Raw genomic sequence first — 12,550 nt, 5'->3', positions numbered from 1 at the left:
TTTGGCCCATCTCCCAGAATAATAGAAATAAAAACAAAAATAAACAACTGGAACCGACTTAAACTCAAAAGCTTTTGCACAGCAAAGGAAACGATATAACAAAAAGACAACCCACAGGTTGAGAGAAAATATTTGCAAATGATGTGACCGATAAGGGATTAATCTCCAAAATTTGTAAACAACTTATGATGCTTAACAGCTTCAAAATAGCCCACTGCAAAAATGAGCAGAAGACGTGAACAGACATTTCTCCAAAGAGGCCATACAGATGGCCAACAGACATATGAAAAGATGTTCAGCATAGCTAGTTATTAGAGAAATGCAAATTAAAACTATGATGAGATATCATTTCACACTGGTCAGAATGGGTATCTTCAGAAACACCGTTAACAGCAAATGCTGGAGACGGTGTGAAGAGAAGGGAGCCCTCTTACACTGTTGTGAGCCCAGTCGCTTCAGTCGGGTCTGACTCTCTGTGACCTGTGGACAGTAGCCCACCAGGCTTTTCTCTCCAGGGGATTCTCCAGTCAAGAATACTGGAGTGGGCTGCCATGCCCTACTCCAGGGGATCTTCCTGACCCAGGGATCAAACCTGCATCTCCTGCATTGCAGGTGGATTCTTTACTTCTGAGCCACTGGGAAAGCCCCTTACACTGTTGGTGGTAATGTAAATTGGTACAGCCACAATGGAGAACTGTATGGAGATTCCTTAAAAAACTAAAAGTAGAGCTACCATATGACCCTGCAGTCCCACTCCTGGGCATATATCTGGAGGAAAACATCTGAAAGGTCACATGCATCCTGTGTTCACTGCAGCACTGTTTACAATAGCCAAGGCATAAAAGCAACCTAAATGTCCATTGATAGAGGTATGGATAAAGAAGACATGGTACATATATACAATGGAATATTACTCAGCCATTAAAAAAATGAAATAATGCCATTTATAGCAACATGGATGGACCTAGAGGGTGTCGTATTGACATATGAAGTAAGTCAGACACGGAAGGAGAAATACTGTATGACATCCCTTATACAGTGGAATCTAAAATTATACACATGAATTTCCTTACAAAACAGAGACTCAACAGACTTAGAAAATGAGCTTATGGTTGTTGTGGGGAAGGGGTAGTTAGTGAGTTTGGAAAGATCATGTACAAACTTCTTTTTTGAAAATGGATAACCAACTAGGACATATTGTATAGCACATGGAACTCTACTTAATGTTATGTGCCAGTCTGGATGGGAGTGGGGTTGGAGGAGAATGGATACATGTACATGTATGGCTGAGTCCCTTCACTGTTCACCTGAAACTACCACAATGTTGTTATTGGCTATACCTCAATACAAAATACAATACAAATACAATACAAAATAAAAAATTTAAAGTTTGGGGAAAAAATCATTTGCAAAAAAAATCAAGTGAGAAATGCACATTAAAATGATGTATAACATAACCACATTTATTTAAGAATGTATTCCAGTGCCTAATGGCGAATTTCAAAAATGGAAAACCAGTTACTTTTGCTCCAAGTTACTTTTACTAATACATGCTCCATGAAATAAAAAGCTTGTCCCTGAGAAAGAAAAGGAAAAAACAAAACAAAACACCAAGGATTTTAGTTTGAGGAAAATAAATTGATAAGATGATTTAATGTCAGATTTCAGTGGCCCCTGAGGCCAACTTCATGAGAAGACATGGAGAAATCCAAAGTTACTACCATAACATTGTGGTTAATAGTGTCATCTTCTGTCAGATTGTATACAGAGCTGCCAATCCATATTTTCTGTTCATAGAGTAATGGATAATAATAGTTAAAATTTAAAGCAATTTAAAGTATTCAAGGTCCTATCTTTAATGCCTATCTATCACATGTTAACCTACTTAATCCTCACAATACACTTATTTGGTAAATATTATTATTATTCCTATTTTTTACAGATGAGGAAACAGAGTCACATAGATAATAAACAACTTGCCCAGCATCATACAAATAAATGTCAGAACCAGGTTTTTTTTTTTTTTTTCAGGTTTTTAACTTGGGTTGTCTGACTCCAGAGGCTTGTAATACTGTCCCACCAATATGTTTATTTTCGAAAATTGAGAAAAAGTTTACAAAGAAAAATAGTCATCTCCTCAAGATAACTACTGTTAAGATTTTGTGTGTACTTTTTTATGAAAATGTGGCGGTGGTGGTTTACTTGTGAAAGGTTGTTGCTAAACCACAAAAGACGCTGGGATTCTGGGCCTCCAGAAGAGAAGAATTCAATCCGGGGCCAGAGACGAGGCTTGATCCCTCAGAGCTTTTGTGTAATAAAGTTTTATTAAAGTATAAAAGAGAGAGAGAAAGCTTCTGACATAGACATCAGAAGGGGGCAGAAAGAGTACTCTCCTGCTAGTCTTTAGCTGGTTGTTATATAGCTACTAGCAGTCTGCTAATTAAAGAATGGAAATGTCTCAAAACTCAGAGAGTAGCACCAGGTCCCTCACCCACAACATGCATTTTGAGATAACATTGGCACCAGGTGAGTCATCCCAGGCCGTAAAACAATTAACATGAATCTTGAAGAAAGGCAGATTTCCATACAAAATACATAGTTTCATTAACATAGATTAGGAGAACAATGTATGAGTATAACATATTGGTTTGTCAAGTCAGTTCTGAGCCTAAATCTGAGCCTTTAGGCAGAACTGACTTGAAGATAGAGTCTAGGGTAAATGCATAGTATATTAACATAGCCAAACATTTCCATAAGAAAAATGCATTGATTAGCTCAAGGTTTGAGAAAAGTTAAAATCAGGTGGAACCAGGTGTCGTTATGGCAACAAAGAATTTTAAGAAACACCTCTTTTTAAATTTGTATAGAGAAGGGGGAAAATATAACACTAGTTTGTTTCCTCCTGCCGCTTCAGAGAGAGGAAAAATGCCTGACACTTGCAGCCTATTTCCTCCATTTGGAGACCCCTGGCCTTCCTGCCTGTTACCTGCTCACTTGCTAAGGTGTGTCCAACTCTTGCAACCCCATGGACTGTAGCCTGCCAGGCTCTTCTGTCCATGGGATTCTCCAGGCAAGAATACTGGAGTGGGTTGTCATTTCCTCCTCCAGGGGATCTTCCCAAACCAGGAATCAAACCTGGGTCTCCTGCATTGTAGGAAGGTTCTTTAGCAACTGAGCTACAAGGGAAGCCCATGTAAAAATGTATTTTTCCCCTATACCAGGATTGGAATATACATTCTGTTTTATAATCTTTTATTTATGATTTTGAGTATTATTCTAAAACATGGTTTAAAAAATCTTTACACACATACAAAAAAATCTCTACACAGTATTTCACACCATTAAAGTTACCATCTCCTATTTAACTATTCTCATTTAGACTATTTCCAGTTTTTCACTACTGTAAATACTGTTACAGTGAACATCCTTACCCATAAGTGTTTGTGACCACCTAAATTATTTCCAAATAAATAACTTGCTAAAAAGGGGAATTGCTGAACCAAAAATGTGCCTTTTTAAAGGTGCCTTTTATATATATATTTAAATATATATATATATATATATATATATATATACACCAACATGTTGGTACAGGTTGTCAAATTGCATGTGTGCTCAGTTGCCCAGTCATATCCAACCCATGGACTATAGCCCGCCAGGCTCTTCTGTCTATGGGATTCTCCAGGCAAGAAGACTGGAGTGGGCTGCCATTTCCTCTCCAAGGGATCTTCCTGACCCAGGGATCAAATCGGCGTCTCCTACGTCTCCTGCATTGGCAGGCAGATTCTTTACCACTGAGCCACCTGGGAAGCCCAGTTGTCAAACTGCCCTTTGGAAAAGTTGCAGCAGTTTGCATTCATACCAGCAATAGATGTGAGTGCCCATTTTCAATAAATGCACATTGATACTTTTTTGTCATTTTGGTGTGTAATGTGGTATTTTTGATAACATGCATATTCATCTTAATCTTAACATCTTTTACTAAACATTATTGGTTGTTTGGATTTCTTCTTTTCTGATTTGTTTCTTAATGTCCGTTATCATTTTTCTAATAGGCAGTTTTTTTTCCTTACCTATGAGTAAGAGCTTTTAGTATAATTAGACTTCGTATGCGATAAATGTTTTCCCCCCATTTGTTGTTTGCCTTTTAATTACAATTTTTTTAAACTTTAAATTCATCTGAACATTGTTCTTAGGCTCTGCTTTGCAAACCTATAGGAGTCTGAATCCATGCCAAGCACTACCTGAGGCTAAAAAGCCATGTTTTATATTTTGTACCATTGTCACAGAATGTAAATGATAGGATTAATTTTAAAAAATTGAATCACCTGACAAATGAAAAACATACTGTACGGCACAGGGAACTCTCCTTAATGCACTGTGGTGCCCAGAACGGGAAGGAAGACCAGAAGGGATTCACTTCGCTGCACGGTAGAGACTCACACAATATTGTACAGCAACCATATTCAATCAAAATTAATTTAAAAAATAAAATAGTAGGGAAAAAATTTTAAAAAAGCACAAATTTTTGGTTTGTTGAAATAAAAATTATTGAACCATCTAAAAGTGTTACTAATTCATGGTAATATTTTTCTTTTTTTAATTTAATTTATTTTATTTTTTTAATGTTGGTTTGATTTCTGTCATACATCAACATGAATTAACTGTAGGTATACATATGTCCCTTCCTCTTGAATCTCCCTCTCACCTCCCCCCCGATTCCTACCCCTCTAAGTTATTACAGAGCCCCACTTTGAGTTCCCTGGGTCAAACAGCAAATTCCCATTGGCGGTGTACTTATATTTGTTTCTGTATATGCATCCATGCTACTGTCTCCATTTACCTCACCCTTTATTTACTTTTAATTGAAGAATAACCACTTTATATTATTGTGTTGGTTTCTGCCATTTGTTCACACGAATCAGCCATAGGTCACCTCCCTCTTGAACTTCCCTCCCATCTTCTACCCCATCCCACTCCTCTAGGTTGTCATAAAGCACCAGGTTGAACTGCATCATACAGCAAATTCCCATTGACTGTCTACAAGCAGTTCATGATATTTTGTCCATGGTATTTTATTCAGTCTGTGGATACTGTGTGTAAATAACTGTCATACAGCAGTAACTGCTGCTTTCACCTCAGTTCATTCAGTTCTGTCGCTCAGTCATGTCTGACTCTTCAGCCCCATGGACGGCAGCACACCAGCCTTCCCTGTCCATCACCAACTCCCAGAGCTTGCTCAAACTCATGTCCATCCAGTCAGTGATGCCATCCAACTGTCTCATCCTCTGCTGTCCCCCTCTGCCTTCAGTCTTTCCCAGGATCAGGGTCTTTTCTAAGGGGTCAGTTCTTCGCATCAGGTGGCCAAAGTATTGGAGCTTCAGCTTCAGCATCAATCCTTCCAAAGAGTATTCAGGACTGATTTCCTTTAGGATTGACTGGTTTGATCTCCTTGCAATCCAAGGGACTCTCAAGAATCTTCTCCAGCACCACAGTTCAAAAGCATCAATACTTTCGCACTCAGCTTTCTTTATGGTCCAAGCCTCACATCCATACATAACTACTGGAAAAACCACAGCTTTGACTATAAGACTTTTCTCAACAAAGTAATATCTCTGCTTTTTAATATGCTGTCTAGGTTTGTCATAGCTTTTGTTCCAAGGAGCAAGCATCTTTTAATTTCATGGCTATAGTCACCATCTGCAGTGAGTTTGGAGCCCAAGGAAATAAAGTCTGTCACTATTCCATTGTTTTCCCATCTGTTTGCCATGAAGCTTTCATCTGGGACAGTCTTATAAATATAGGTCAAGTCTGGATACAGTAGAGGCTACACATTATTAAGGAGTCTAAAGAAGTTTTCTACTTATCTACCTCGGGGAGGGGCGGGGGAGAAGGGGGAAAAGGACCAATGAGTACCTCTAAAAGCCATGGTGACTGTCCCATTCTCCTTAGCTTCATCTAGCTTTCCTTAGTCTTGGCTGTCCCAGGCAGAGTTTAGAGAGGGATTTCCCCCAAATTCTGTGGGCAAGTATGAGACCTGTGTTCAGGAATGGAAAACTTGAAATTTCCTGATGGAAAAAAATTTCTCCACAGAAGGGGACAGAATAGAAGAGGAGACCCAGACTTGGGGAGGTTGGTGATGCACTCTGGGTTACACAGGTTAGGCTAGAGAGATGCATGTTACCCATTCAGGTGACTGTCTAGTAGAAAGCTGGACATGAAGATTTGGGTTAGAAGAGAGCTGAGCTTGATACTAGATTTGGAAACCATCTGTGTGCATGGTCATTGAAAACTCAGGGAACATGAGATTACACGGGTGTATATAAGTGAAATTAGAGCCAAAAAAGAACTCCAGTGTTTAGGGAACAGCCAGCAAAAGTTGTTTTGCAAAAAAAAGAAAAAAAGTGGTTTTGCAGGAAAAGTATTGAAATCGGAGCAATACAAAGCCCCAGTGATAAGCACTGTGGTGCAACGATAAGAATATGTGCATTAAAGTCAGATCTGCTGGCCGAGTATCGTGGGGCAAGTTTCTTAAGTTCTCTGGGTCTATTTCCCCAGCCCAACATGAAGACAATACCTGCATTAAGGACTGTGTGGGAATGTAGGAAAGTTCCTGGTTCTGTTAAGCAGTGAGTGGGTGCTTTGTAGGAGCTAAGGAAGAATATGATCCCCCAAGAGCATTCTCGGTGCTTAAACCCGAGATGATTATTTGCTTTGCAGACAAGTTGTGAGATTAGTAACACTGTAAGCAAACCGTCTCCTAATTGTGCCAGTTAATGCCCAATCTTGGGACACAAGAATTTGAGTATCAGGGCTTTTTCAATTACAGTTTTGATGTTGGGCTGCCCTTGAGCCAAATTATAGTTGGCCCTTGATATCCACAGTTTCCACATCCTCAGATTCAACCAACCACAGATCGAAATACTGGGATAAAAATCCAAAAAGTTTAATAAAGGCCAAACTTGAATTTGCCACATGCTAGAAACTGTTTACTTAGCATTTACATTGTGTTAGGTATTATATGTAACCAAGAGATGAGTTAAGGTACATGGGGGTATGTCCATATAAGTTATATGCAGACACCACACCATTTTATATAAGGGACTTGAGCTTGTGTTGATTTTGGTATCTGTGGTGGGGGCAGGGAGGGACCCCAGGCATACTAGGGACGACTGTATATTATTGCCTCGAAACACTGTCTTCAAGTCCTTTTCTTCCTGAGGAATTTCTCTGTTGGAAAAAAACACTGGGGATTGCAGAACATCCTTTTCCCCTAGAGTAGTAAATTCAAATGTTAAGGTATTCATATTATATGTATGTTCACTTATATTTAGAATAAAACTTTAAGACTAGTTTTTAAGCAAACAATAAAGGTAATATGTGAAAATTACATATGGGTATAAAGAATTTCAAAGTATACAGAGAGACGTAAAATGAAAAGTAATTCTTACCCCTTATCCAATTCCCTTCCCAAGAGCTTGTTGTTATTGTTCAGTTGCTAAGTCATGTCCTGCTCTTTGCGATCCCATGAACTGCATCACAGTTCTCTGTTCATCACTATCTCCCTGAGTTTGCTCAAACTCATGTCCATTGAGTCAGTGATGCCATCCAACCATGTCATCCTCTGTTGCCCCCTTCTCCCAAGAGGTAACCACTGTTTATAATTTCTTGTTTATCATTCTCATTAACATAAATACTTATATAGGTATATTCTTCCCTACACACACAAATGGACTTATACTCTACATAATATTCTGTTTTCATTGCCTTTTAAATTAACAATATCTCAAGGATTTTTTTCATACGCCATAGGTAACTCTTTCTTGTTCTTTTTAACAGATGCACAGAAATCCTTTATACTGTGTGACAGTTTACCTAACAGCCTCCAACTGATGGATGTTTAAGTTATTTCCAATTTGCGGTATTTAAAATACTATGATGAGTATTTTCACATATGAATGAGTTTTTGCAGACTTGTGCAGAATAGCTATAGGATAAATTCCTGTTGGATGAAGGAGTAAGTGTACTTGAAAATTTAATATTATTAAATAGCCCTCCAGAGAGGACACTTCCTCCAACTGGGGTATCCAGTCCTCCAAACCCATCCCAACACCATATTGAACTGAAAAGTCTCTGACAGAAATAGTAGGTAAAATAGCATCTTGCTTTACTTTCTTTTTAATTAAAGTATAGTTGATTTATAATATTAGTTTCAGGTATACAACATAGTGATTCAGAATTTTTATAGATTATACTCTAAAGTTATTACAAAATAATGGCCTATATTTTCCTCTGTTGTAGAATATATCCTTATTGCTTATTTATTTTATACATAGTAGTTTGTATCTCTTAACCCCACACTCCTGTCTTCTCCCTCCACCCTCTCCCAACTGGTAACCAGTGGTTTTTTCTCTGTATCTGTGAATATGTTTCTGTTTTGTTATATTCATGCCTTAAAATATCTTGCTTTAATTTGTTCTTTAATTGCAAGACTAAACATTTAAATCATATATTAGCTATCTTTATTTGTATTTCTGTTTGAGTTAATTCGCTTCTTTTTCTCTTTTTAAAAACAATTGATTTAAGAATCCTGTTGATCTTGTTGATTTGTAATGTCTTAATATGAAGGAAGTTAACCCATTATCTATCATCCTTGGCAAATACTTTTATAAATTTTTGTACTTTAAGATTGTTTACAGTCCTTTTCCCTGCAGGAGTTATAACATTTTATTTTTTATGTATTTATATATGTATTATCAGTCTTTTCCTTTATAGCTTCTTCTGCACGCTAAGACTTTTTTGAAAAACTCAACAGTATCTTTTCCAAGAGCTTTACTTTTATGTCAGGGTGTTTGATCTACTGAAATTGGGAGGGCTGCCCTTGGTGATGGTGGTTGCTACTAAGCAGCCCTTCTCAACCCACATTCACCGGCCTCAGCACTCGGCGCACTTCCTGGAGGATCTGCTCCTGGTTCTTCACGGAGCAGAGCACCAGGGTGCAGACCACCACATCCATGGAGCCTGTGGCCACCTAGTACATGTCCACCCCAGCAGCCACTATGAAGCGCTCAAACTGCAGGTGTCGGCCTGGGCAATGCACTTGATCAAGAACTTCTCAAAGTTGAGGTTGGGATAAACACAGGTCACCTGGCATGCAGAGGGGTAGAACTTGAAGTTGGCCCCGGTGCCGCAGCCCAGCTCCAGCAGGGAGAGCTTCCCAGAGGGGCCCATGAATTCCTGCAGGTTGCTGAAGAGCTCCCGCTTCTTGCTCGCCATCTGTTGGTTGTACATCACAGTGAACCTCGCCAGGAAGTAGGGGAACCACTGTTTGCCTATCCAGTTTCACAAGCCCAGAAAGTCCAGCAGGGACACGGGAAAATGCCAGGATGCAGACAGCCAGCTGGAGGATTAAAACGGTGAGCGCCATCACTCAGAAGAGAACAGATCAACGTTAGAGATCTGACACCTTTAATTGGGGGAAGTACCTTTCTGGCCACACTCCAGAGCCAGTCAGCTGCAGAGGAAAGAAGAACTGGCTGTGCTGGAAATACACAGCTGAAGTCAGATATCGGGCAAGAGACCTGTTTCATCCAATTAATAGATGTTTGGCAGAAGTTGCCTCATGGGTTACTTTTCATGAAGTGAAATGAGAAGGTTCCCAGCTTTTCCTTAGAAGGAAAGCTGATTACAACCCTCTATCCCTGCTTAGAGACTACTACTGCAGTTTAAATGCGGAGTGTGTGTAATCACAGCTTGTCTGTGAGTGACCTATCCTAAGAAAATGATCTGTGGGTGGAGCCTGGCTAAAACCGACACCAGCAAGCCCATGCCAAGGCCTAGTTATTACTATATGCCCCATCTCACTTCCATTCCATCCCGCCCACTTCTGCCTCAGTTTTTTTTTTTTTTGTAAGTGAAAGCACTTGCCAGTCTGGTCACAGTTGGCAAGACCTTTCCCTTTTGCATTCTCGGCAGAGGCACTCAGATGTTCATAACTCCACAATAGGATTATTTAAAAAAAATCACCGTTTTGGGCTGCCTATCTTTTAAAGGGCAAGTTTCACCTTCAGACTGTGCCAAACCGCTTCAGTCCAGAGGCTCCCTAGGTGGCGCTGGTGGTAAAAAACCTGCCCACTAATGCAAGATAGACTTAAGAGATGAGGGTTCGATCCCCGGGTCAGGTAGATCCCATTCCAATATTCTTGCCTGGAGAACCCCATGGGCAGAGAAACTTGGCAGGCTACAGTCCATAGGGTCACAAAAAGAAGGACACTACTGAAGTGACTTAGCATGCATACATGCCCCGTACTACATTACTGAGCTTATTTACATAAAAAACAGTCCCCAGAATGATCACCTTTGGGAACCTAGAGTATTTAGAAAATGTTTTCAGATACCCGTCTATTTTAAATAAGAAAGCATGAGTTTTTGGGTGATTAGGGAACATAGAAATTTTCAAAAATAATGATATTTACTTTTTTAAACCAGGTGATGGATACAGAGAATGTTCTGTTGTTTCATTATTTGTTACCATGGTTTAGTTGCTAAGTTGTGTCTGACTCTTGCCACCCCATGGACTGTAGCCCACCAGGCTCCTCTGTCCATGGGATTTAGCAGGCAAGAATACTGCAGTGGGTTGCCATTTCCTTCTCCAGAGGATCTCCCCCACCCTGGGATGGAAACAGGGTCTCCAGCTTTGCAGGCAGATTCTTCACAGACTGAGCCACCAGGTAAGCCATTATTATTTGTTATACCCTACACATGTTTTATAAATATATATTCCATCTTAACAGCTTTCTTGAGGTAAAACTGACATACAATAAACTATACACATTTAAGCTGTCTAGTTTGGTTCAGTTTTCACGCATGTACACACCCATGAAATCATTGCTTCAGTCAAGGTAGTGAACATACCTATCACCTCCCCCAAATACCTCTTGCCCCTTTGTGATCCCTCTTTCCTGTCCTCCCTGCTCCAGGGCCACCACTGATCTGTTTTCTGTCACTAGAGATTAGTTTGCATTTCCTATCATTTAATGTTAATGGAATCATACAATGTCTACTTTTTTTGGTCTGGCTTCTTTCATTTAGCATAATTGAGAGTCACCCATATTGTTGCATGCATCTGTTGATTTTCTTCCTGAGTAGTATTCCTTTGTATGGATCTATAACAATTGGTTTATCCACTCACCTGTTGATGGACATTTGGGTTGTTAACAGTGTTTGGCTGTTGCAAATGACGCTACTATAGGGACTTCCCTGGTGGTCCAGTGGTTAAGAATCCACCTTGCAATTCGGTGTAATCAGGTTCGATCTTTAGTCAGGGAACTAAGATCCCATGTGCTGCAGAGCAACTAAGCCCCTGTGCCACAACTACTGAGGCTGGATCCCACAAACCACAACTAGAGAGTCCATGAACCGCAAGGAAAGATCCAGTGTGCTGCAACAAAGATCCTGTGCACCATGCTAAGACCCAATGCAGTCAAAAAAACAAATATGTTTTTTAAAAATGAAGCTACTGTGGGCATTAGTGTACAAGTCTTATATATGTACATATGCTTTCTCCTGGATAAATTCCTATGAGTAGAATGTGTAAGTCACATGGTAGGTACATGTCTATCTTTTAAAGAAAATGCCAAACTGTTTTCCAAAGTGGTTGTACCACCAGCAGTGAATGAAAGATTGAGTTGCTCCGCATCCTCACCTACACTTGGTGTGGTCAGCCTTTTAATTTTAGCCATCCTAAAAGATGTCTAGTGGTCCCTCATTGTAGTTTTAATCTGCATCTCCCAGATGATTAATGATATCAAGCATCTTTTAATGGGCTTATTTGCCATCTATGTATCTTATTTGCAGCATCTGTCCCAATCTTTTGAGTGTTGTATTTATTATTATTATTGTTGTTTTTGGCTATGCTGCGTGGCATGTAGGATCTTAGTTCCCCAGCCAAGGATTGAACCTGCGCCCCCTGGAGTGGAAGTGTGGCACCCTAACCACTGGACCGCCAGGGCATTCCCTGAACATGTTAAAATTGGGTTATTTTCTTATTGAGTGTTGAGAATTCTTTGCAAGTTGTTATTAAATATGTGATTTGCAAATATGTTTTCCTACGCCATGACTTGTCTTTTTAATGGTATGCTAAAAAGTGCAGAAATTCTTGTGGCGTCTTTGTCTGGTTTTGGTATTAGAATTCCATGGGATCATGCTATGGGAAAGGGAAGAATATAGTATAGAGTATAGGTGTCTTAGACACATGTCACTCAGAGACTGGAGTCACAAAGGGCTTTTTGGAGGAACGAACATCTATTTATTTATTTATTTGCACCAGGTCTTAGTTGCAGCATGCAGGATTTTGAGTTGTGGCATGTGGGAACCAGTTCCTGACCAGACATCCAACCTGGGCCCCCTGCATTGGGAGCACAGAGTCCAGCCTTCTGGACTTCCTCTAGGAAGTCCCCCCTAGACGAAGGAACATCTAAAGTGAGACATCAGGGGCTTCCCTGGTGGTAGAGTGGATAACAATCCACCTGCCAACGCAGGGGACATGGGT

The 12,550-nt window shown here is 39.9% G+C and overlaps 1 pseudogene; it reads right to left on the bottom strand.

Moving 5' to 3' along the window:
* Nucleotides 1-1,394: 1,394 nt before the first annotated feature.
* LOC122427472 lies at nt 1,395-9,558 on the bottom strand (annotated as a pseudogene).
* Between the last annotated feature and the right edge of the window lie 2,992 nt (nt 9,559-12,550).

The sequence above is a fragment of the Cervus canadensis genome, chromosome 25, assembly GCF_019320065.1.
Source record: "Cervus canadensis isolate Bull #8, Minnesota chromosome 25, ASM1932006v1, whole genome shotgun sequence".
NCBI lineage: Eukaryota > Metazoa > Chordata > Mammalia > Artiodactyla > Cervidae > Cervus > Cervus canadensis.
This window is presented reverse-complemented; position numbering and strand designations above follow the sequence as displayed.